We start from the raw sequence: 25,000 nt of genomic DNA on the forward strand, positions 1-25,000 counted from the left end.
CTGTCCTTGATCATTGGTATAGTTGGTTGTTATATATAATGTTTTTATTGTATTTATTTGTTGTTGTTTTTTGTTGTCTAGTAATGTGAGGTAATGTGTAAATTGTCCAATTTAGAAGAAATAAACTTTAATATCACAATCCAAGTCCTACCCATAATAGAGCCGTACTGAATAGTTTGAGGCTTCATTCATAACGTTTATATTTCATTTACAAATGTGAACAACTTTCTCTCTCTCCATATTTATTCAGAAAAGATCGTTTCCAATGTTTAATGGAACAAATTCTTCTTCTTCAGTCCGTATTTATTTTGCAGCTCAACCTTCTGGAAACTAAATGTTCACAGCAAACACAACACGAACACGCACGCTCCTGTATGAATTACATTTAAATGACCACAACAACACTAAATGTAATCAAGCAAAGCTTTAAGTCTACTATATATACAATATTGTTCAAAAGTTTGGGGTCACCCAGACAAATTTTCAGTTTCTTTGCAAGTTCTCTCATAGAATAGCCTTCATTTCTAAGAACAAGAGTAGACTGGCGAGTTTCACATGAAAGTTCTCTTTTTCTGGCCATTTTGAGAGTATAGTCAAACCCACAAATGTGATGCTCCAGATACTCAACTAGCTCAAAGGAAGGCCAGTTTTAAAGCTTCTCTCACCAGCAGCACAGTTTTCAGCTAGGTAACATAATTGCACAAGTTTTGGTTCAAGAGTGAGCATTCAACATCGCCTGGTCACTCAGTGGACCAACACGGCGCACCACCAGAAACATTTGCAGATCCACGAAACATCCTTATTGTGATATTAAAGTCATTAAAATAACCTTAATATTGACTTCGGAAAAAACAATCATCGATCATCCCTTCAACTCTCGATATATGATCCGATTGCCGATCAGCACAAGCAAATCTCACACACACACACACACACACACACACACACACACACACACACACACACACACACACACACACTTATGATGCTCAGTCCAGACAGAGCTTTGCTTTGCTACAGGATCAGCACAACTGTGAACTTGACATGCAACTGTGGCCTCAGAGCTGCTCACACATTCCCAAAACACACACACACACACACACACACACACACACATACCAATACGCAGACACCTAAGGGCCTCAGTCGGTCATCAGGAAATGAAAGGATCATTCAGCTTAGAGGGAGATGAGAGGATTGAGGCAGAGGAGAGGTGGAGGAAGAAGAGCATCTGTAGTTTGATGCAGATTCCTGCAACAGAGACATTGTGATTCATGCAAAAAGAAAGAAAAGAAAGCGCAACAGATGAGAGGAACCCTTACTCCGAGCCTCAGGTTGTTGTTTCTTTTTTCCAAGGCTTTACACTTCACACACACCGATCAGGCTTGTGGTACCTGCAGACGCTTTCTACATGGGATTCTTGGAATAGGATGGCTTCTAGAGAGCGTATACCTGTGGAGGAAAATCAGGAAATTTAATTATTTCACTGGGGAAGTTAGGGAATTTCTGTTAATTCAACCAAGTGGATTGTAGCACACTGGCCTGAACAGTTTAGTTCATTTACTCCAGGGATTCACTAGCACTTCCTTGAAGGTGAAGGTATTGTCATAGACATGTTAATTTGAAAAAAAGGCAAATAAACCGACTGTATCTTGTATCGGTAAAGCTCTCTTAGTTCAGTGAGGTCCACTTTGTTTTTTTTTGTGTTTTTTTTTTTTTAAACCACGACCTCGTTAACAAAATGCCTCCATCAGCTCTGTGATGTGCAGTCATGGTGGTGGCGTGATGTGAGAGGTGGTGCAGGATGTCGGGCAGGCAGCCTGTGCTGTGTGCCGTGGCAGAGGGCACCGGGAGGACACGGCCAGATCCCCACGGGCATCGGAGCCACATGTGTCTGTGCTCGCATCCGCCTCGCACACCTGGTGCTGAGCCTGCCCGGGTGTGTGTGTCTGTGTGTCTCTGTGTGTGTCTGTGTGCACCTTTTCATGCCCTATTTAGCCCATCGCTGTGAAGCAGCGCCAAGTGTAAGCAAGTTTATTTGTCACACTAGCAGTGGCCTGGTATGAAGCGGAGGAAGGCTGCACACATTATTAATGCGTCTGACTGCAGAATCAAGGCTGGAGGTGTGTGTGTGTGTGGGTGTGTGCGTGTGTGCATTCGTGAGTTTGTGTGGCTATTTACATACAGCATGTACTTGAGTGTTTGCTCTTCCGTGATTCTGTTTCTCTACGTGTGTGTTTACACTTCGGCTCGACGTGTTTGTGCTTCACACACGTGTGAAGAAAGTGTGTGTGCGTGCGCGCACATGTGTGTCTATGTCTGGTTGTGCTCTGTGTGTGTTTACACAGACACAGTATGTGTCTGGCAAATTTTATGCTGACGTGATGTGTTTATGTATGCGTGTGTTTACACTTCTCCTGACATGTGTGAATAGGTGTGTATCTTTGTGCATCTATGCGTACATACAAGTGCATCTATGTGTGTGTGTGTGTATGTGTGGGTGTGGGACGGGGGGATGTTGAGGGGGCAGGTGCGCCAGTCTAGCAGCTCCACATTAGCTCTATAACCAAGCTAGTTTGACACCTTTGTATCCAGACCAGTGTTCAGCTGCTGGCTCTGGCACATCCAGGACCGGCTCGACCCCATGTGAACGCTCTGTCGCCTCTACTCATGCTCACTTAGGTGTGTGTGTGTGTGTGTGTGTGTGTGTGTGAGAGAGAGAGAGAGAGATGAACTGTGAGAGACGGACCATGAGTGTCTGCGTGTGCCCACACCTTTCTCCTGCGCTTTTCATGCAGTCTCTTTGATTCCTGTTGTCTCCGGTGCGTCCAGTCAGCTCCTCTAATGCCGTGTCCACACCAAAACAGTTGTGAATATTCACAACGCTTTTTCACCTGATTTTACTCGCTCGACGCTTTATGTGATGAATTCACTTTTTCGCAACCAGTTGCCGTGGAAAGGGGGCGCGGCCCACGGCAACTGTTCCTGTAAAACAGTTTTCATTTCCGCTATCTTCACCTGTGAGAGTGTCTGTGAGAGAGAGAGTGAGAGAGAAAGAGAGCGAGCCAATATGCTGATTTTGCTGATTTGTGTGCAAGCACCTCGTGCACACATGTATTGTGTGTGTGTGTGTGTGTGTGTGTGTGTGTGTGTGTGTGTGTGTATGTCGGCATGTTGCATCAACTCCATAGGCACCCAGTCAGCATGCCTGCTAATCTGCCTCTACAGCACTGTTTGTGCGTGTGTGCGTGTGTGTGTATGTGTGCACCGTGGCCTATATGTGCCAATGGAACATTTGACAGCACAGATGAATCAGACAGAGGCTGAGCACACACTCATGTATGACCTAACAGTGTTCCTTCTCTTTACACTTCCATCTGATTAAAGGTCCTTTGTCAAGAGACAGACACACACATACAAACCCACACACGCTGACGGCGATCATTAGCGTGTGTGGAGAGCCTCCAGGCTGCGAGGGCCTTTTAGCTGAAACCATGTCTTTCTTTCTCTCTCCGTCTCATTGTTTTCTTGATGTCTTTCTCCCCCTCCCTTCTTCCCCACAGGCTGGACCAGAGGCTTTAGGAGTGCCACTTAGCCATCACCGTCGCTTATGGCACAGGGGAAGCTTGTGCGCTGCCGTTGGACTGAAATAGATTTGTAAACTCCTATTTGAGTTGATATTCAATGCAGATGTTCAGTATCTTCAAATATGACCATCTTCTTGCCCCAAAATAAATAGCGCACCGTGTCTGCTTCTCCTACACGTATTAGGATCCAGCAACGTTGAGCATGTTTACATCCAGAGGACTTTGGATGTGTCAAAAGGTGGACAAGGTGTACATTGGGCTTTTTCAGGGACCCTTTTATCTTTACAGTGCGTTGCAGCTTTGACATCATTTTTCAATGCCCTAAATGTGTGCAAATGTGATTTCACCCAAATCTATTCTTTGGTTCACAGTTTTTAGTATTGTTCTCTATGCCAGCACTGTTGGATCTCCTCAAACTAAAACGTTTACCATCAGACAGCTTGTAAATATGCAGGCATTTGGAGCGCTGAGCTATTTGAGCCCGTTGCTCATCTTAGAGCCGTGCGGTGAACGACGAGGACCGGATCTCAACCTCAAATTGGAGTGAATTTTTGGCATGTGTGGGTTCTCCTGCCTCGTTAACACCTTTTAACGCAGCACCAAGTAACCCTGAGGGCCATGGTTGCCCAGACGCACAGCCAATCCTTAAGTCACACCTCTGACCCTTAAATCTATAACAAGAAGTGACTCAAAGTCTCCAGCAAGCCCGAGGCTTTCCAATACAGTCATAGTCATGCTGCCTGCTCACAACAATGTTATACTTTTTCTCTTCTTTTTAACTTTTATTCAGTTTACGTCAGTATTTGAAACATAAGTGTGTGTGTGTGTGTGTGAGTGTGTGTGTGTGTGTGTGTGTGTGTGTGTGTGTGTGTGTGTGTGTGTGATTAATGCAGCAGTTTCGTGAACAGAAGGGACATTGTCTCTTGTACAGTCATTGGTTAGTAATAATACAATGTTGCTGTTCACCGAATGATGTGTTGTTAATGCGCAGCCTGGAAGTGAACACTACCTGTGAAGACAAGACTCTGGGGAAATGAATGCTTAAAAAAAATACTATACTGTTGATTTTCAGGATTGGCTTTATTTTTTACAGCTCAAAATATTGATTGGTGTAGATGTTTCTCAGGGTTGGCTTGAAAATATTAAATGCGACCTCAAAGGGTTTTAGTCCAAAGCTCTATTGGTCCTTCTCTGTCTTTTCGGTGGTGTAGGCTTAAGGCGAATGGACCTCTTGGTGTGACCCTGCCTGGGTGAATAGACTGCTCACTGTCGTGGCGGGGTCTGGTCTTTGTCGATCCACAATCATATCCTCCATTATCCCATGTGTGTGTTTGTGTGTGTGCATGTCAGTCATATTTCAGAGGCATAAAAAGCCAGTCAGTGGGGTCAGTCGGTCGCCCACCTCACACCCCAAGTAGACATTGGGTCTGACACATTGTATATATATACACACACACACACACACACACACACACACACACCCTTTCACTGTCCCTCACTATAAGACATATGGAGCATGACTAATGGCTTCATAAAGACACACATAGACACACAGTAGATACATTTTTGTCCAGCAGCCACCATTGTGTTAATGGTGTTAGCCCGAAAAGCCTTTTTTTCTTTCTTTTTTTCTTTTTTTTGCAACAGATGTGGCTCCGTGCTCCCAGACCCTCATTTGACCCAAATACTGTGTCAAATCACAAACACACAAACACGCACACATACTGTCTCATGTCTCTCACCCAGTATTTGATCCCAAGTTAAATAAATAATGAATTTAAATAAAGTAAAGTCATATCTTATATTTATCTGATTTATAATGTACATATTATTATTACTGGATGTTGTTATTGTTTTGTACATTTGTGAAATGTGTTTATTATCGGATCAAATCATTCCAAAAGAAAGATGATAATTGCGTTTCTTCTTTTCTTATTAACATGGTAGCTCCTTAGGGATGTCAAGCTATATCTCATTAGTTTGCATTGAAGTTATTTTGTTTTAGTTTTTTTATTGTTGGACTGAATGTATGTGCTGTGCTCTTCTCAACACAAACAGAAACCCACACGCTCCAAAAGACACATAGATGTCACACATTGAATGGAAATGTCCACAGCTCTGGAGTGGAGCTTCTAGTCTTTGTGTGCCTGTCAGTCAGTTTGTCTGTTTGTCTGTCTGTCAGTGCGTGCGTGCGTGGGTGGGTGGGTGCGTGCGTGCGTGCGTGCGTGCGTGCGTGCGTGCGTGCGTGTGCATGTGCATGTGTGCGTCTGTGTCAATGCCCCATCAGGGCACCAGTCCAGGAGCCAGGCGTCTGGGCTCTCGTCAGCCCACATCACTGTCAGAGAGCCGTTAATGAGGGGCACATTTACTGCTACATTAGGGAAATGTCACTACTCACACACACACACACACACACACACACACACCCTGAACTCCTTGTGACTGTGTTGTCAGTTCTTTATGCTGACCTAACAATGGATACAGATTGAATGAATATAGACCAATTCCTCTCTAAACTTTTTCTGTAACTCGGCAATGGAGTCAATACGCAAAAATAACCACCATTAACCACACTTAAGGACAAAAATTGGTGCATTATTTTTCTTTGTGTGTGTGTGTGTGTGTGTGTGTGTGTGTGTGTGTGTGTGTGTGTGTGTGTGTGTGTGTGTGTGTATATATATATATATATATATATATATATATATATATATATATATATATATATATATATATTCCCCTACACCTCTCTGGAAGGTTGTGCTAGTGCTGCAACAAACAATTATTATCATCATGAATTAATCTGCTGATCATTTGCTCAATTGATTGATTCATTTGGTTGTTTGGTCAATACAATATGTACAAATAATGCTTGAATTAGCGGATGTGAACGAAACCAGACCAAATACAAAACCAACCAAAAAGTAATTTATCTCTGCATGATGAGACCATTTGAGCCAGGAAAGGTTGACTTACTAAACAATCCCCCATTGACACGGCTGTATATTCTATAACGGCACTCATGCAATACACAAGTCCTTCTATAATGCGTACTTCTACTGTAAGTGTAATAAATGCACTTCCTGCTCTTTCATACACGTTCTGTGTGAAGCCACCTTCAGTTCACAGACCTGGCAAGCCACTGAGCGCTAGAGGAGCGCTGCGAACCATCACTGCAGTTTGCAGATGAGTTTGTTTGTCTCTGTGTGTTTGAACGCAAGGAAGTGAGCTGATGTGAAAGGATTGGCTGCAAAGAGACATAGGTCACTGCTGAGGTCCCAGACTTAAGTCCACTCATCTAAGTGTGTGTGTGTGTGTGTGTGAGCGTGCGCATTTGACAGATTACGAACCCAAACGCTGTCACAGTGTTGTGTTACTCTCACGCCTCTGTCACTGTGACTCACCCTGTGTGTGTGAGGATGTGTCTGTGTGAGGGTATGTCTGTATGTGTGTGTTACTCATTGACTGGTGAGAGCCCTCGGTTCATTGACATGACATTTGTCTCTGCTGCTCTCTCCAGTGTGATTCTTTTCACTGCCATCTCTACACTTGCTCCATTTTTCTTCAGATTTTTCCTAGAAACATGATCAAAATTAGAATCTCTACGGGCAAACGAATAAAAAAGGCTTTTTCTTTTTTCAGGCCAACCAAAATTGGTGGCGGGCATATTAATCCAAAAAGATGCTCTTACTTTAAATCTCCTGAAAGAAGTGTGAAGGGATATCAGGATTCTGGAGGTCGATAATTAGAGTTAGTCGAGCTGGGTATTGTATCAATAAATACTATACAAGTACTGATACCAATAACAATAGAGCGTACAATTTTTTTAAACTTAATTCAACGTTGCCCTGGGTTAAATGGGTGTCTTTCAATTGGCGAGTGAAATCGGGCATTGTGCTCATGGCCTGGGTAGCAGTCTGGTAGTTAAAGCCGTTGTTAGCAACAGGCTGATAGCAACCCGCTGATAGCACCGTTCGCTGCTGGCCTCCAGCTCAGCTAGCGACATGTTGAGAGATGTGTGCAGACAATGTAGGTATGGGTCGTAGCTGCTACGTTCTCTGTTTTATTTTTGTGAGCCAAATCTAATGTGGCATTCAATCAAAGAACGCTTGCGGTGATTAGCAGCAAAAACAAACGTCCGAGTAATTTATTCTAGTAGTGCAAGTACCGTTTGACTAAAGAAGTTCTTGATGCTACCAGTATCTGTCGTCCTCTTGGATCCCGGCACACTTTTCTCATCTCCTGTCATACTTATTACTGCCTATATACTACGTCTGTTCCTTGGGAACATTACTTTTAGTTCACGTTACATTGGCGTTACCGTTTCACAGACACATTTCTTTGTATCTCGACACATTTTGAGTTAGCTTATGTTAGCAAAATGTTAGCCAACGTATAGCTAACCTGCTACATTACATGTCATCAAGCTGATTCTTTTATCCAAAGCGACTTACATTTATTATTCATTTGTTCTATTCATCGTAGAAACAGTAATGGGGAGTAATTCAGGTACAGGTTTCTTGCTTAAGGCCACATCAACATGGACTAGCAAAGCAAGGGCTCGAACCACCGATCCTCTGATTGAAAGACAGGTACGTAAACCACTGAGCCAAAGTACATCAAGAGGAAGAGGGTCTCTTTATGTCTGCAGTATCATTACAGAGACTTGGAAAAGGATAGTTTGGTTGGTTGCTGAAATATTTTTATGATGGTATGAATTGTCATGAATCAGAAAAGACAAATATATTTCTATTATCTATGATATGCCGCCCCAAAGTAACTATTGGTGTTGTTCATTTGTATATAACATCATTCTAACTGAAAAGGTTACTTAAGTAAAAATGATCATTATGATTATGACCTTCCATCACATATTGTAGCACTTGATGTTGGCTCCTAAAAGCTATATTTCCCGACACCCAAAAAAACATAGCACACACTGCAGCACCTGAGTACATAGAACCAGCATCGCCATATTTTTTTCTGGTCAAGCTCATCCACTCAGGGGATTTAGGACTAATGAAGGATCGATTGTCGTCCCATAAATCATTTTGGGACTGCAACTCTAAATGTCCAGCAGGACGCCGCTATCGTGGCAGCAGTATTTGATGTGCTGATATCATTCATAATGTATGATGAACTGTAGACTGTTCACAACACCCTGACTGCAACTGTCAGTGTGTGTCCTTGTCATGTGGCTTGACAGTTCCTTTTCCGTGCTGTGGCTGGCACACAGGTCAGGCAGGCACGGCTAGTCTTGAGTCATTTTTTTTGGCCTGCATTACTTTAGCACAGCGCCTCACCGTCTTGCTTATTTTGACAGAGCGATAATGCTAATCAGGTAGTGGCTCACTGCACTTTGCCTCAACTGGTTAGCGTTAGCCAAGCATAGCATAATCCACACTTACTGTGTAAGTGGACTGTGGTGGCAGGTCTAACGCTAATGAGTAAATGAATTGTGATTAGTGAGTCACTGCCGCATGTGTTAGCCTGCTAGCCTGGTGGACTAGTGCTGGATCACTGGCTTGGTCATTAGCGTCCTACTCATGTTAGCGCTACTATACTATACCCCCCCCCACCCCCTCCCCTTCCCACTCACACACACACACACACACACACACACGCACACACACACACACACACACACACACACACACACACACACACACACACACACACACAATGTACAGAGAACGTTGGCTAAGCCTGTGTCTGCTCACTTGCCAAATTGAAAGTCTGTGGTGCATGCACAGGGCTGTTTGAAATCCGCTTCTTGCACTGTGGCATTAAATTAGTGGTAACAGCGCTGGAGAAATGCTGAAATATATTGCATGTAAGCAAACACACACACACGCTCGCAAATAGAGACATGCATGACAACACAGCTCCCAGGTAACAGGGCTTGCTATTCTAAAACGAAACGGGTTTATTCCCAGCCTCCGTTAGTCATGTAACCCGGTGCTGACATGAGTTCCTGTTGTACTCTCCCCCTTCCATCTCGAGGATAGTGAGTAATTAGAAGCAGATGGAGCTGAGACTAGAGTAGTCAGACTGTTATTTTAGCCCTCTGCACAGCCACTTTTATGCCCTCTCTTTTCCTCTCAGGCCTGTATTCCAAATTCATACACTAATTCCTGACCTTAACACAACACGGCAGCCTTAATATTGAAAATGTTCCAGTGATCGCTACAAGTTTGGGCACTTCTTGTTTTCAAAACACACAGACAGAGATATTACGGAGGCTGCAGTGTGCTGTGGTTGTTGTAAAAAAGAGTTACATCATGGGAAATAGGAATAGTTGCTTTTATTAGGTCACCCCTTGCGTTCAGGCCTACATCCCATTTTGACATCAAAGGGTGCCCAAAAACCACTGACACCGGATCAGCTTTTACTCATTTCCTTCAGCGTCAAGATTAAGATCAAAGAGGTTTCTAATCTGACTCCAGGTCAGCACTTAATAGCAACTTGTACTTTACCCTCTTCGCCCTCATAGTGACAGCCTTCTCTTCTGCAACAGTGGATTGGCTCATGAGAAAGCCAACAAGTAACTAGTATTCCTACAGCACAAGATTGTTATGCTCACACACAGCTGCTTTGAGGTATAATTGAAGTATAATATCATTTAGGATCACTTGTTATTGTGACTTAAAAGTAGCAACAGCAAGTTTAAATGCTAAATGATTACAGAACGAATTAAGTAGCAAGGATAGCAAACTAAAAACATACTGTTTGAAGGGAGGGGAAATACAATGATTCACTGGAACATTTTTTTGTGTTTACATTTCAAAGTATCCGCGGAGTCCCAGTTTTGATTAGCCTTTGGACCTTTGTCACATGTTGTACCGCTCTCTGTCTCTCCCACAATTCCACTAGGTCCTCTGAAATTTGATACAACAGCCCTATAATGGATGCTACGTTCATCAAAGCGATAATTGTAAAATATATTATTATAATTGTTTTTGAAAGGCAATAATAATAGCAATATAGTGTGTTATACTGATCGATTTTACTTATTATGGATTATAAAACTAGCTCTCGAGTGCATGGCTGTTGTATTAAGGAGCAGTAGTTTTAGCTAGGGCAACCTAATAAATCACCATCTAAGTATATGTGCAGTTTGAAAATTGAATATTTTACCTGTGGTTATTGCTATTGCCTTACGGTACATTTCAACAACTTTGCTCAATAATTGCCTTGTGCAACCATGAGAGAGAAAAAATGCCATGCTATATAATTTTCAAAGATTCAATATTTTTTTGCACTTTTGTCACATCTGTATGTTCATGACTAAACAGTGGAGATGTTCTTAGGCACCACATCGTTGCAAGCAACTGATTTGTGGTCTGTTTCTTCCACACTCACCCAATTGAAGGCCTCCACTAGCGTGAGATGCCCCCTCGCCCCCCACAAAATATCTAGTGAGCAGCGTCTTAGTCACATTTCTTTTTCCAATATGCGGGATGTGAAGTGGTGCCCGGCTCCCAGATAATGACACATATTGTGGTGACGTTGATGCCGGATCAAAGGGCTGGCTACTTTATGACATTTCAGCGGGGGTAAACAAACACAGACAGGACTATTACCGAGCGAGCGAAGCGAGGGGTGACTACCTCCACCACCTCCACATTGACAGGGCAAAAGGTCAACTACAGGTAAACAAACGGGCCTCATTTAGTGTGTGTGTGCGCGTGCCTGTGCTTCTGCATTTCCACTCTAGGTTACAGTACTTCCAGCTCATCTCCTTTTACAAGGCGAGGCCATTACATAATTACCCACTGTCAATTAGATCACATCCTGTGCGGAAGCCATGTTAATTAATCATTGGTCCCTAGAGGAGGCTTGCTCCTGCTGATGTCATGGCCATCGCGACCACAGTTGGCGAGAATCACGGAAAACGCCTGTCTGTCACTACACTGTAGTGACTACAAGGAGACAGAGAGACAGGGAGGGAATTCCTCACATTGCCTTTGATACAACAGCAGTGTGTGAAAGTTCTGGTTTATGAATGTTTCTTCTCAACTGTCATAGTTTATTTTAAATATTTTATAGCAGCTGTTGATAGCTTCTTTTTGTTTTAAAGTTGTGTAAAGACTTTAATATCTCCAGAGGGAGCTGTGTGAAGTGCTCCGAGTGAATTTGAGTTTCCCTCTGTTACGTCTTGAATTCATCTATGTATCTTGTTTTTTGTGAAAGATAGTAGATCTGGTGTTTGTCGAGATTGAAAGGGGCAATAAAGGTTTGCAGCTTTGTTAGCATCCCTGTTGTTTTGCACTATACTTTACATTTTGAATATGTCCGTTCTGCACAACTAGACTGGTAGATCTCTATTCAAAATTGACCTTATTCCCAAACCAAATTAGCTTGGTAATACTTGTGTAAGGTCTTACGTGTGCAGCAGTGGAGAACACGTATTGTGCTGCAACACCACAGGAGCAGCTCTTTACAGATAACACTGGCCCAAGTCCTTTAGGATTAGTACCAGCTCCTTTACTTGTGCTGGAGTTCATTGCTCCACTTTGTTTCTGCTCGTCCTTTAAACTTCTTGCAAAGTTAGTTATTCATTTATTAAATCCATAATGGGCCCAGCACTTGCCTCATTTCTTGTGGGGAAGCATGAATTGAATGCTGTTGGTAAATACCATGTCAATACCACAGTGATCTGTCAGCATCATCCCAGTGCTCTTGTGGTTGTGTCCAAACGCTCTTTGTCGTGTCGCCGCGTCACTGATGCAGACGTGGTGCAGCATGAAGCTTTGATTAATTTCCTCTGTGTGTGCGTGCGTGTGTGTGTGTGTGTGTGTGTGTGTGTGTGTGTGTGTGTGTGTGTGTGTGTGTGTGTGTGTGTGTGTACTGTCATAATCCCCCAGTGCCATGATCAAAGCAGGTAGGCCTGTGGTCACACACACACACATACAGACCACACTCACTCACTCACTCACTCACACACACACACACACACACACACACACACACACACACACACACACACACACACACAGACACACAGACACACAGACAAACATTCCTCCAAACGGTTGTTACATGCCAGAGTCAAATTAGTCCATGGGTTTTTTAAGTGGCACAAAAGGTTCAAATTAGAGACAGGACTTTGAAGCCGTACAGTTTGCAGGGATAGTCTGTAGCCCCTCGTGGTTTTGGCCTCCATATCATTCCCTCAGAAAAGAACATGTTCACATCAAAGGTTAACTGGGGCATGTGTACTGTAACTTGTCACCAGCATAGCCATGATTTCCAAACAGCAGGGAATTGGGACAGAATGGTATGTGGGCCGGGAAGAAGCACAGTTTGTAATTACATCGGGATCTGTGGGTCGCTCTCAAGCCTTCTGACTGCATATTATAGATGGAAGTCGGTAATTTGATGAAAAACACATAGATTATCATAGATCATGTTCATATAGTAAGAGCTCACCTCGACAATATCCATATAATGGTGCATGTTGGGAGCTGGGGCTGCTGCATTAGTCAGTCGCTCAGTGGTATTAGTTTGTGAGTTTAATTGCACAGTGGGGTTATTCTAATAGGTTTCCATATCGCCCTGAACCATGAAGCTCACAGTCACAATAATAAGATTCAGGGCTGAAGCTATTTTCACTCTTGATTTATCTGATTATTATTATTATTATTATTATTATTATTATTATTATTATTATTATTATTATTATTATTATTATTATTATATCATAACCATAATTATGATTATAATTATATATGTCAGACAATATCACCCTTGCCAACCCTGCCCTCTCCCGGTTTTCTTCTGGGATCACAAGTTTCCTGTATTTCCATCAATTTCTGGCACATTTGCACACTTTGAACATCCCTTTCTTGTTTGCAACCTGTTTCTGTCCCGAGAATGCATTTAACAAACTCTCTCAACCTGCGTTTTGATTTTAAAATCCTCCATATTCATATAAAGGTTGGCCAGTATGGGAAATAGTTAAATAGTGGACATTTTCAAACCAACGACAGTCCCCAGAGTTGCAAAACAAAAGGAAACCTCAAGAGCTGGCAGAGTAGGATCACCCAAAATATTACTTATTTTAAAAGCTGATGGATTTGTTTAAATATTTCAGCACTAAAATGATAACAAGAATGACACTCACGATATAAACGCTCCTAAAATTAAATTGAAATCGACCACCAGCTTTATTGAACTCATATCTGCACAAAAAGCTACAAACAGCATAAGTAATGGTCACTTGTTAAAAATGTGACATATGTTTTTCAAGAAAGTGTTTCTCACTAAATCCAAACCTCAAGAAAAACAAAGAAAAAGAGTCTATAGGTCATATGACCGCCTTGGTGTCCGTGCTGTACGTGTGTTGCTCGGCAGCATATGGAGCCTTAAGTTGATGCTCAGAGCCACAGGCACTCTACCGCTGGTACGGCTAATAGCATGGCACTTAAAATCAGCCATGCTTCATTGTTCAGTGGGCTAAGAGAAGGCTGGAGGAGAGAAAGGGACGTCTGCGGCCCGTTTGTGTCTGGAAAATGTGACTGCAAAACAAGGTATCCTCTTACTTTACCAATGGTGAAAAGTATTCTCATGCTGATAAATGTACAAGCATTGAGGTCGACCAAATGAGATGCAGGTGGACTTCTTCCCATGTGGTCATTGCAGGTATAGTTTTCACTCTGATATATAAAAATAGCCCAGGGATTGATCAGAAGCACGAATGGTTCCTTTGGTTCCCACTCCGCCACAGTATCACAACATCAATGAACAAGAGACAGTAGCAGGAAACACAGAAGAAGGGTTTGGTGGGACTGGAGCCAGACCCAGATTGATGATGACATTCAAGAAAGTAGACAGGATTCTTTTTTCCTCTCCTGACTCTGCTGAGTCATACTTCTCTGGGATACGGGGACGACTAGTATTGCGTCATCGTCAAGAAACTTCAAAATGAGGATTAACTATTCGAATCATGCAATGACTCCTTACATCTCCACACCACGTGTCGGCAGCTCCGTCCGGCTTTCTCCCCTCACCTATCTCCGTAGTGTTTGTGTGTGTGATGGTGTTATCTCCATCTTCACCTTTCTTGACACTCGTGTGGCTCATCAGCGGCTATGTGAAGTGACAGGCCACATCCTGGGGCAGCTGGCAGGAACTGGCGCGCCGCAAAAGAGCAGCACAACTCCACGAAAACACACAGACACACACATGCACACACACACACGCACCTCAGGCCATTCCCCAGTCTTAATTCCTAAACGCATTTGCTCCAGTTCCTGCTGAGGCGCTGCAGGGGAGACTGTTGGGGGATAGAGGAGGGGCAGGATGCATGGAGGACTAGCTCTTCACACACTATTACCCATAACACACACACACACACACACACACACACACACACACACACACACACAGAGTAATCTACCACCCCCGACATACACACAGTCAAAGTTGACAGAGCTGAAAGGATTGGGCTGGAACAGGCTGGTAAGGCCCAGTACAGCCAACACGCGCCCACTGGCGAGGGGTTGGCGGAGGTGGCAGAGCCCAGTGACGGCATGTACAGCACACAGCGGTTCAGGTGTCAATAGATCAACATCATAAAACTCAAAGAAAATCCCTGCTTTTAAAAATCGTCCAATCACTGAGCTGTATAGGCCTTCTCTTTTAGTAAATGCATAGTACAATCTTCATCCTGAATGTATTTACTGTTGAATTATGGTCATTATTGGACGAGCGACACATTTTGTTCCCAACTGTCCCAAAGCAATTTATGTAGCTGTAATCAGTACCTTGTACCCTGTAGCAACAGAGGCAGAGGCGCCTCAGCATTGCAGGTTCTAGATCCGGCAACCTAATGTGAACATGGATAACATGAACCAATTTTGTGGTTTTATGTTGAGAAGCAGTGACCGTAGCATTAAAAGAGAAATTGGCAGCGGAATATCCAGACTGTGTCCGTACGCCTCAAAGTCGGATTTATGTTCAGAGTTATGATCCTCTTCGATTATTATTCTAATTATTCCTTGGTACTTGCTGATTTTATTGAAAAGCATGTTTTTCTTCTCCTTTTTACTTTTTAGGTTTTAAGAAAATCACATTTTAATTATTATCTATTTAAATGATATGAACAAAATGTTTGTGTTTGTATTTGTTCTAAAAATGTTGTATTGCATTGAGTCTAATACTAGCCGTATCAGTGATGATTATCATTCATTTAGATAACGCAGACCCTTACCAACATGACACTCAGTTGTGTACCTTTCGACTGGTGCTGACCCCACTAAACTCTATGGTTGGATACCATTTACTCTATGGAATATGAATGATGGCATTAGTTCAAAGGCTTCAGATATGAAAAACATATGTCAACCCCACTCATATTTCATCTTGTTTTTTCCCAGCCTGTCTCAAAAATAGACATCATCTTGTTTCACCTGATGACATTTCACACTTGTGTTTGTATTAATAACTTTGTGGGAACTCAAAAATTAACCTTCATATATCACACTGAATTTGTCAAAATTAGCTGCAGCTCCTTCTGCCCTCGGCTTGGCCTTCTGGGTCTTGGTGAGGAAGAAGGAGTGAGCGCCAAAGATGAAAGTGTCTGGGGATCTCAGCAAAATCAAAAACAAATCTCTGGGAGCGTTGGGGTTAATCCCTTTGGCCGTCGAGGGCTTTGAAGTGCTCGACCATACGGTTAATTGTGAGAGTCAGGATTAGAGAAAGGTGGTAACAATTTAACCCGTGCAACGAGAGGACTGAAGGCCGCTGCTCAGGCCTATCAGGTGTTTGCAGATGTTGTGTTTGCCCCAGGAAAGCGACAGCAAACTCCTGGAGATGAGAGGGAGGCTTAACCCACCCGTAATGCTTTGTTTGCTCAAGCCCCCATCACATTGTAATTGGCTGGGAGGGGGAACAGAAGCTAGCTGATTAGACAGCTGATGCGTTTGACTGTTACTGTTTTGTATAGTATTCTGGGCAAATGACTATAGCATATGTGTGTAAAGGGATCAAGATTGTAAGTGTTCTTTTAAAAGCATAAAAACTAATCAGTGTGCTGTTAATGGACCTGCAGACTTTCTGAAGAGAAGCAACAATGTCAAATACAGCTTCGATGTCACTGTCATTCAATTTCAAAAACCTACATAATCATGATGTCCATTACGCTGATCTTTTCAATCTCGCAATGATATACTCTGCAGATGGGACATGTTAGGACCAGGTGAGCTGGTCGCCACCGCGAACGTCCTGGTCCTCAGAACCAGAACAACTCCTTCTACCAGCAAATATCAAAAATTAAGGAGACTAAAATGTGTTTTTTTTTTTTTTTGAGTCCACTTGATAGTGGTCTACAGGAATAAACATTTATTGGTTGATGTTGGTGTGCCTCCGCGACAGCTGTGGCCACAGGGCATTAGGTTTTTGAGTCGTCTGGACTTTCTTGGTGAGGCGATATCTCAGGAAAGGAATGGAACTTTGGTAAGATCTTGGTGGTTAAAGGTTAAGAGAGACCTTGACTTTAACCAACTGTTGGCCATTTATTGGCCAATTCTCACAAATATCTTATAGGATAAAATGAGGACATTTTGGACAGACGAGGATTTAAACTGCAACACGACTGATTGGAAGAGGTCCTTTTTGTTTCTTTACCCACTGGAACTTTGAATGACTACAAGGAAACATCAAAGTAATTGGAGGCCTTGATCAATCACTGCGTATGTGTTTTTCAAAACCTATATATGGTTGAAGATTTTTGAGTTTTGAATTGATATTTGGCGAAACAAAATAAAAAAATGAAATGGCATGATTTCGACATAAATTGGCATAGTTCTAGAAGTGTCAGATGTCTAAAACTCCTTAAAAACGCACAGGCAGTGTGTATACAGCCTGTCTGTAATCTGCTGATGTTGCGTCTCTCATATCCTGCTCGGTGCTGCCTGTGAACGTCACATTGAACTTGCAAACACACATATTACTGTAGAGTTGTGTTGTACCTTCCCTAGTTGTCTCTTTCTTTCGTGTTTATCCTGATGCTCTTGACAACCGATGTCTTTTTGTTTCTGCTGTGGTGTGTTTGAGACTTGCTGGTGCTGATCCCAGCTGCCACCTCGGCTTTCCTTTGGTTCTCTTCAGGTAAAACAGGCCATGTACAGAGCTGAGTTTACATTTAGAAAGAACTTGAACCTGTTTGTTCAGTCTTTTCTCTGTTCCACCTGGCTGCATCTGTGCTGATAAACTTCAATCTTTTTGCAAACATGAGGATCTGTCCTGTCGCCTGACAGGAAGCCGTAGAAATCATTCTGTGGCCACATTGTAGGCAACAGTCTATTTACCTGCCATAGCTGGCTAACCAGATGTAAATAAGCAAACGAAAGGAAATGTGTCCCGATTCAATTTCATCCATCATTTCATGCCAATAGATGTAAAATAAGTTGATTGAAGTAGTGATTTAGTTCCCACCCACTTCTCCTCCCTCTTTTTCTTAAAAGACCAAAGAATAAACCAATTAAATGATGATAATCCACAATCATGCATAACCCAGTATTCTATTAATCCACACGTTTCTTGTACATGTTGTAAACATTTGTACACAGTATTTGCACATGGTACCTATGGTTAAGCACTAAACATTGAAGTTAGGGATAGGTCAACAGATTTCTTAAGAAAAAGCCACACTTAATTCATGTTATTTCTGCATGAAGGCTGCCCACGCCTAATGCTCCGCCCCATCCTCCACCTTTCCGGCTCACTAGATCAAGGTCACACTACGCCATGCATTTGTACTCAACATATGCTTTCCAAATGAACCATTTGTTGCAGAATTGTTCAACAGGAACATCATTCCAACAACTGCTGAACTGGAGTAGACATGCTGGTGATGACAGCAATCTCAGAAGGAGCTTCAGTAATGTATCCAGTTTGGATATCTCCTGGTGCTCACTGGTCATTTCGTTGAACCTGTAAACACATTGTACCGGAGACGCACAGTTGGACCATTACAATGCAGTTAATGTGAGGCAAAGGGTTTCACCCAACTAGATAGGGATCCATCAACGCCTACGCTTACACTGTGAGTGTAATGCAGAGGTGTCCATGATCATGAATTAATGGACAAAGGCGATGCCAGACAGTTTCCTTCACAGGATCAATTCATTCCTGATCATGGACACCTTGAATAGCATCATCCCCATCATGCCATGGTCACTTGCCAAAAGAATATGAGTTTTTCACAAGCCACCACTTCTTTTCCCTACCCATGGGTTTGCTTATCTCTGGAATAATCATTCCAAAAGGTTCCTAGAACGTTATATGTCATGGAAATGTTCCCCACTCCAGCAAATAGCTCATAGAACCTTTTGATAGATAGATAAATAGACTTCATTCATCCCCAAAGAGAACTGTATTTGTCATAGTAGCAAGTAGCTTTGGTTCATGTATGATCTCGACAACTAACGTGCTGCTACCACGACTCAAGAGTATTGAAATGTTAATAGCATTGGATATGATTGAAAAACATGAAATATAATTTGGCAATGTGTTAGGATAGATAGTATAGCTATTCAGTTATGTCGTCGTAAATATGATTTGATGCTATGGTTAAAAAAAAATAGCTAGCTACCTAGCCATCCACGTCATCGTCCCCAAACCAATATCAAGATGTTCACAAATAAATGTGTGCGGCAGCCGAAAGTAGCCCGCTGAACAGTGAACGGGGTGTGATACAAAGTGTCAGCAAGTTCAAAGGGGCTTTGTTCCTCTTGCAGCTTGTGTGTTCCAGTCTCCACCCTGTGGTCTTCAGAGGCTGACGCAATGAAGGACTACACGCCTTGTCCTTCTCATTGTTGTAAATTATGATATTCAAATTCATTGTTTTGATTTAATGCAGCCCGGTAATTGTGTTACAATGGTGATGGACAGTTCCACTGGAACTACGTAGATGTCCTTTATCAGGAATTTATGGGCTATTAGCATTGAGTGTTTACCCTCACCATGATATTAGCACATATATTAGCACTCTTTTATGTCCGTCGGTTCAGTCCAAACATTATCAGTGATGGCTGTTGATGTGTGTGGCCATATGTCTGCTGTGACAGCGCTTGTAGGTGGTAGTGACAGATGTCCCTGCACCGGGCTTTGTGTTTACGCGTTCAAGGAAGTGAGGCTGAGTTTTGTTTGAGGCGTCTGAGTCTCATGTTTGATTGGCAGGACAATGTAGATGGCCTCACATGACCCGCCCCCTGCTGGGATGAGCAGAGGCCTAAAACAGTTTGCCAGTTACACCTTCAGCGTGGCCTGGCATGGAGCCAATATAACATCTTCGTTAAAAATTGGATGTTAGTTTGTCAATGCAATATACGTAGGATATGGTGCAATTACTTTGATTAGTAACATAATGTGGTTACAACATCATAAACACTTGAAACATGATATTAAAGTTAATAAAATACACCGAAAAAAGACAACCAACAAAAAATAAACATTATCATATGATACAGAGAAAGTGTTTGTTGTACAGTATGAGTATTGCATTACATTGCATTATTTGGTGCATATTTACTCACTGCTGTTAATTAAATAATAGTGTGTCATTGCACTTAAAAACTATTTTTGCATTTTGACAGGATTTAGTGGAAGACTGCATTTATGAAATACCATGTAACTAAAATATCAACATTAATACTTACCCACTCAGCTGAGGAGTGGCGACATCCACTATGATTGCCTTTCGATCTCGTCCTCATTTGACCTGGAGGAGCCAGGCAGCATCTTAGCAGGCTATAATCCCCCACTCACGCTGTAGGTTGAACATATTAGTGGCGTCGCCCCGGTTGTATGCTGCCAGTCTACTAGATGTCAGCACGGCACGCTGTCTCTCTGGCACCACCCGGCCCGTTTAGCTGAGGCTTTCATTCATACCCTCCCACTCACCAAACAGTGTTGGAGCCTTTTTTCACTTGTTTGTATCTCCTTCACACATCCCCGCTGTCTGTCTTTCTGTTCATTTCATTTTCATACCGGCTTTCATTCTTCTTTTTAAGGTACATTTTAAGTCTCTCGTCTACATTTTAGCAGGATTCATTGACTGATTAACTAACATGTAACGTTAAGTGGAAATCGGTCTCTTTGTACACCACCGATTTATTGGTCAGCTGTGTTCATCACTTGTGGCTGGTTTTCCCAGATGTGTTTAAATGATGTCTTAAATTAGCATTATAAATCACTTCCTTTCTTTGAATAACCATCTTCTTCTGTCTTATTCGTTTCTGTTTGCACAATTTGTATTTCTTACACCTCCAATGTGACCCCCAGCGGGGGTGTTGTTTGTAAAGCATTATAATTTATAACGGAGCAGAGTGGATTTAATTTCAGTGCGCGGGGGCTCGCCAGCAGGGCGCCAGCCTGCAATCAGGGGAATCAGCAGCTCACACAGGGCCTACACACACACACACACACACACACGCACACACACACACACACACACACACACACACACAAACACACGCACACACACACACACACAACAGACCCCCACAAGGAGCCAGCTAGAATGGAAAGTATTATCAGTGGCCACAAACGGACAGTGTTTCTCGTCACCCAACTCCCTGGACGCTCCCTCTGCAGCCCGGCACCTTCTCAGCTTCACTTTCAAACCTGCTGCAGCTGCTCTCTCTCTCTCTCTCTCTCTCTCTCTCTCTCTCTCTCTCTCTCTCTCTCTTTCTCTCTCTCTCTTCCCCTCTCTGTTTCTCTGCAATTCCTCTGTCTGCGTCTGGCTTACATTATCTACATCCTCCTCCCTCCCCTTTCTCTCCCTCTCTTACTCATTGTCTCTCATTACCACTCATTACCTATTTGTTGGGGGGGGGGGGAAGGCTTTCTCATCATAGACTCTGTTGCCTTCCAAAGACAATGAAGGTTCACCAGGAGGTCAAATCCAACTATTAGTCCTCCCTTGTCCCTGTCAAATATTTGCCTTTGTCCCTCCCTCTCTCCATCCCTCTTTTTCTGCCCCAGGGGGCCATTTCTTTTCCACCCTACCCATTTGCCAGTTGCAATTTCCCCTTCATAAATCCTGCTTCTGTAGCAAACTGTGCCAGACGGTGGGATGATCCTTACTTGCAGAAGGTCAGAGACTGAACAAGAGGAGGAGGAAAAGACAATGTTTTTCTTTAGCTAGTCAATGTGCTTTGCATTGGACACAACTGTCAATTGGATAGTGACCCTTAAAGCCAACATGACAAGTGTTAGCTTAGTGCTCATACAGTACGTTTGGAATTAGATTGACTAGTAGTTTTGGTTTGATTCAAAGTTTTCCCTCAAATTATGTGTATGAGTTCATGCCACAATCTAGAACCTTTGACTCCAGTGACCAAAGGGCCACACTCCATCTGTGGAAAAAAATAATAATGAAGGATTAAATTCATATTCACGTTCTGCTTCGGTTTATTTAAAAGACATTCTCTGACGAGCAATACAAACAATGAAAAAATATGCCTTTGCTGTGTACAATAAGCATGTTTTATGTTATGCACAATTCAACGTCAAGGAACAAATCGTGGTTTGGGAATAGAACCTTTGTACAACTTTAGGAAACCTGCAAATTATACAATTATCTTTTGATTCGGAACTAAATGTTGATATTGAATGTTTCTGCAAACCAGTCTTATGATGAATGTCAGCTATTTTAGTTTGTTCCATACAGAGGAGAAGTATGCAGAGCATGTGAAGTTGCATATTGACCAACTGTTGTTGAAGTAGCCAAAAAGTCTAGTAAGGGCAAATTGGAGGTGTGGTGTACGGGTAAAACACACACAGGACTTTCACCCAGCAGACCGCTGCTAAAAACTATACATAGACTTTGTGCTTTTTTGCGCTTATGTTTGACACGTAACTATATATTAAATAGTCTGCTATGGGCGGCAGTAATTTATTTACCCTCCCTATCTTTTGTCCCGTTACATTATTACATTACGTAGTTACATCCTTGTTGCGTTACATTGTTAAAGTTGTGACAGATATTACATTTTAATATTTAAACCCAAACTATGAACTACAACCGTTTTTCTAACATTAACAAAGTTGTTTTGCTGCCTAAACCTAACCAAAGATTTCAGAACATCCACGAGGCAAGTGTGATACAAGGTTAATATGAAACATGTTTTTGGTTCAGAATAAATGACATCCTGCTATGGTTTGTTGGAACGTACAATAATTGGAAAAATGTCAACACCAAACATGGGCTCTTGTATCATAATTATTGCTCTGAAACAAGCAATACGATTCAATTGTGTGCTTTTAATAAAACACTTTTCCTACTGTACAAAAAAAGCCAACAGCACCCACTAACATCTGGCTTTTGTCTTCAGTGGGAAAGGTTACAACCTGCAATCATTTCTGGGAAAAACACATTTTCAGTCGAGATAGGTATTTATCGGCGACAGCCCCACTCAGTAGTGAAACAAAATGACACCTGGATGGACACACTATTTATTTTTATTTGCTGGTGCAATGTTTTGAGAAGTGTATGGAAGTGAATATAGAATACATCAAATCAAAAGGGATAAACCAAAAATAGCAGATATGGTCAAATAAGTATCATATATCTGCTCGTAGTAGTTTACTAACTCTGCTTCTGCTGCATCGGCAAGTTTGTGACATTGAACACGACAAAACAACAGAGCGGCCGGTGCAACAGGATGGCACACTAATAACGTGAAAGGAATCTATCGCCTATTTTGAGCAGGTTTATGTTGAAAAGCCTGCATCTAGGCGCTCATGCTGTAATATCAGCACGTGCTTCTCCGCTGTGTCGGCGCAGCTGTACGGGTCGTTTTGCTGTGCCACACATCACTAAATCGCACCTCAGCTTGTATTAGTTTGTTGTGCTTTATCCTCTGGGATGCAGATAGTTTTAATCTGAGGCCTTAGCCACTGTGTTGTTCTGTTCCTGCTGTTATATTAGGATGATTGGACATCTGCTGTGGGGGTGCTAAGCTGGGAACACTCGTCCAATCTCCAGTAGGACATTTGTCTGTCGCTAAAGCAGCAGCATCATTCCTGTGTGTGTGCGTGGCACTGTCGGTTTGATTTAACGACATGGAAAACACCCAGGGTGTTCAACAGAAAAGGGAATGAATATGCAGACACGGACTGGATTTTCATTTTTTCAGATTGAATATTTAGTGTATTGTTGCTGTTCACTTTTAGAAACTGAGCTCCATCCTTCTCCATTTAGTATAATTAATACCCTGCCACTCCACCCTTCTTGTATTTGCTCGCCTTTATCTAACCCCAACTAACAACTGCAAGAAATGCTTTATAAGCTCAAAAGCACAACATGCACACGCACACACACACACACACACACACACACACACACACACACACGCGCACGCGCGCACACACACACACACACACACACACACACACACACACACACACACACACACACACACACAATGCAAAAGGTTTGGCATCTAAAAGCCACAATTAGCTAATTTATATTTGCTGGACATTTCTGGACCACATGAAGTGGACAGGAAGCAGGTCATTTCTCTCCCTGTTACATTCTCCAGCAGTGAAGGTTCAGAGGAGGGGCTCATCTCATAAAGACCCCAACATGAGCCCTTTTAGTTGTGGATACCTGAACCCCTCCGCCCTCCCACCCCCCACACATCCTCCACCACCCAACCCACTCCACCCTCTCTTTACAAAAATGAAACCGTGTGCTCTGGATTAGTCATTTGATGTTAGCGAGGTAGAGATGAAGGGTGAAGTTTGGCATTATTTAAAATGATTTGTGCTGAGAAGTTGGCCTAATGTGTTCAGGGTACAGAATGAACTGGCGAGAGAGGAGACTTTGGTAATGAATGGACAGACATGTTGCTGAATAGAAACACAGTGTTACAGCTCACTGAGGATGAAAAAGGAAACCCATGAGGAATGACAAAACCATCCAGGGCAGACACCAAAAGACAAAGCTGTAATAGTGTTGAAATAATGTCTTCTTTACATTTTAAAACCTGATTCAGTGATGATTGGCAATGACCCTTATCTCAAGAGAAATAAAGATAACCCCAGATAATTCACCGCTACCTGTCATTGCTGGTAAATATGACAGAAAACATTCCCAAGAGTACAGTGTTGTTGTTTTAACCGGCGAGTTCACTCAACTTATAAACGTGTTCACAATCCTAGTTCATCCAGTGACGCTTGCTAGTTTAAAATTAAGTTCGCTAAAAGCCTGGGCCGTCCCATGGACCATGACACCAAAGGGTTGTTTAAGAAGACAGTGTTTCAAATAAAAAATACATATTTGTTCTTATTTCCTCACTATCTCTCACGTTATGTGGGCATGCAGATGGTTTCAGTTTGATTTATTTATGTCTCAGGTCTCTCTGAGAACCCTGCCTCCACCCCCACACAATGGAGGTGAATGG

At 42.5% G+C, this 25,000-nt stretch overlaps 1 protein-coding gene across 2 annotated transcripts in view; it reads left to right on the plus strand.

The window, feature by feature from the left end:
• The window catches only part of bcas3 (BCAS3 microtubule associated cell migration factor), a 305,557-nt gene that overhangs the window by 140,991 nt on the left and 139,566 nt on the right, over positions 1-25,000 (plus strand). The window lies entirely within an intron of this gene.

Source organism: Clinocottus analis, unplaced genomic scaffold (genome assembly GCF_023055335.1).
Source record: "Clinocottus analis isolate CAN_PGR_092001 unplaced genomic scaffold, fCliAna1.0.p SCAF_2, whole genome shotgun sequence".
Taxonomy (NCBI): Eukaryota; Metazoa; Chordata; class Actinopteri; order Perciformes; family Cottidae; genus Clinocottus; species Clinocottus analis.